Raw genomic sequence first — 3120 nt, 5'->3', positions numbered from 1 at the left:
CGATCTGCCTGTTCTGTTCCCCACTCTGTCTCTGGTGAAGCCTCTCGCCGTCCCTGAGCCTCTGGCCTGTACCTCAGTTCTGTATGAATAAATAAATCTTTAAAAAAAAAAACACACATGATAAACAAGTCTTGGGATAAAAGAAGAATACCATGTAAAACTAGAAAATTTTTGAAAATTATGATAGCCAAAATATGATGCAAACATATTCAATTGCTTTCATCAAAGGCCATTTTAGAACATTTAATCATACAATATAAAAAGCTGGACAAAGAAAAGCTAATCCAAACATAGAAGAAAGAAGAAATTAACAATGATTAGACCAGAAACTAATAAGTTGGAAATTAGAAAAATAGTAAAGCAAATTAGTTCTCTATGAAAACATATAAAAGACACAAATTAACAGCCTGTGTGGGAGGAAAGGGTGAAGGAATGAAGAAAACAAACACTATTCTGAGGCAAAATAATCTTTCAAAGTGAAATTTTCAAGTTCATAAAGTCTATTTTATGTGCCTCTTAAAATACAGTTTAAGATTTGAATTAAATGGATAATTTCCTGAAACACGAAACTTAGGTCTAGTAAAGCTAGGTCTAGAAAGACCATTACCAGAGAATGAACAACTGAAGGACCAGATAATTTCAGAGACAAACATTTTACAACTTTTAAAAGATCAGATCATACAATGTTAATAAACTACTCCAGAAAAATATTTGGCAGTCTGGCCCTCCCTGGTGGCGCAGCGGGTTAAAGCACAGCCCTGAGAATCTAAAGCCGTTTCCACATGAGTTCGATTCCCGCCTGCCCCGGAGGTGACCACATGGCGCAGCAGACCTCTCCTGACCCGCCCGCTGCTCCCCTCAGCAGTGTACTTCGGTCGATCTGCCTGTTCTGTTCCCCACTCTGTCTTTGGTGAAGCCTCTCACCATCCCTGAGCCTCTGGCCTGTACCCCAGTTCTGTATGTACAAATAAATCAATCTTAAAAAAAAAAAAGGCAGTACTTCTGTTTGTTTTATGAAGGAATATGTTATTGATTTTTCCAAAACCAATAAAGACACCATCAAATCAAAACTGCAAGTTCTCCTTTCTTAGTAAAAGGAAGTGTTTGAGAATATGATAGCACTTTTTTTTTTTAAGATTTATTTATTTATTCATACAGAACTAGGGTACAGGCCAGAGATGCGGAGGGTGAGAGGATTCACCAGAGACAGAGTGGGGAGCAGAACAGGCAGATCGACGAAGTACACTGCTGAGGGGAGCAGCGGGCGGGTCAGGAGAGGTCTGCCGCACCAAGTGGTCACCTGCGGGGCAGGCGGGAATCGAACTCATGCGGAAGTGGCTTTAGCTTCTCAGTGCTGTGCTTTAACCCGCTGCGCCGCCAGGGAGGGCCCTGAGAGCACTTTTAAAAAAGTAAAATATGCTTCCTTTCTTTGTTAACTTGAAGAAGCAAACCATATAAAATGACAAGAATAAAACCCTGCATAGAGTAAACTTGCAACAATTTTAGCCATGACTGTGAGTTGCCACCAATACGACAACTGAGAAAATCAAAGGAGGTAGAAAGTGATCTTGAGGAACCCCTGCACTTGGTAGGAACAGACTGGGAGGACCCAACATTTCAAATTTTATGACTTACTGCAAAGTTACAATAACTAAGATTTGTAGGGTTGGTGCAGAGACATAAGGAAGAAAGGATATTGAGAGTCCAAAATTAAATCTTTGCATTTGCAGTTAACTGACTTTCAAGCAGAGCGCCAAGACAATTCAGAGTAAAGAACGTTTTTTTTCAACAAATGATGGTTGGACAACTTGACCTCCACAAGGCAGAAGAGGAATTTAGATCCCTAGAGCCATTCCGCATAAAAACTAACACAGTGTAGATCAAATATATACATTGAAGAGCTCAAATTAGAAAATTCTTAACAGAAAGTATAGGTGTAAATCTTATGACTTTGGGTTAGACAATAGTTTCTGAAATAGGATAGCTAAAACATAAGCAAGCAAAAACAAACAAACAAACAAAAAAAAACGAAGAAGAAAGAAAGAAACTGGAACTTTGTCAAAATGTTTGAAACTTTAAAGAAACTTTAAAGCTTTGAAGTATACTACCATGAAAAAAAATTCAGACTGCATACAAACATTGGCAGATTATATCTGATGAGAGCTTACTATCCCAAACTCTGCAACTCAACAATTAAAGAGCAGGTCAACCAATTTAAAATGGATAAATAATTTGAGTTAGCATTTGTCCAAATACACAAATGGCCATGCAAATGGTGTTTAGCATCATTAATCATTAGGAAAATACAAATCAAAACCACGAGACTCATCAGGGGGGCTACATTAATAAAAATGGACAATATCAAGTGTTAGCGAGACTGTGGAAAAGTGTCAACCTTTGTGCATTTCTGGTGGGTAAAAAAAGGCAGAGCCACTTTGGAAAACAGCTTAGCAGTTCCTCAACATAGCAGCTTCATATAACTTTAAATTTTCCACAGAACTCCATATAGCGTAGAGTTCCACATAAATCTGTTACTTTATATAAACATTAAGTTCTTATCTAGACAAGAGAGCTGACAATATAAAGGTCCTCAGTTTGTACAGGAATATTCATAGCAGCATTCTTCATAACAGGAGAAAAGTTCCATCAGTTTATGAATGAATAAACCAAAGGTGGTTTATGCATACAATAAAATTCAACCATACTAAGTAATGAAATAAGTAACTTATGCTAGCACATACATGAACCTTAAAAACATGCTAAGTGGAAGAAACCAGATGCAAAAAGTCACCAATTGCATGATTCCATTTATATGAAATGTTCAGAACACACGTAAATGCTTAAAAACAATAAACCGGTGGATGTCAGGGACTGGAGGAAGCGAGCTTTGGAAGCTAACGCCACAGGATGGCTTTGGGGGATACAGAAAACAATCTGGAATGCAACGACTGCACGATCTCGTAAGTCTACTAAACCCATTACATTTGTAAAATTTAATAGAGTGAATTTTATAGCATCAGTTATATAGTAATTAAAGAATAGACTCTAGAAACTGGATTTTAAGGGTTTCATCAAACATACACTCACGTTTTAATCACTGTAGAATCGCAGTGGAGAAAA

Source organism: Condylura cristata, unplaced genomic scaffold (genome assembly GCF_000260355.1).
Source record: "Condylura cristata isolate star-nosed mole 26May11 unplaced genomic scaffold, ConCri1.0 scaffold00018, whole genome shotgun sequence".
Taxonomy (NCBI): Eukaryota; Metazoa; Chordata; class Mammalia; order Eulipotyphla; family Talpidae; genus Condylura; species Condylura cristata.
Note: the sequence above shows the minus strand (reverse complement) of the source record.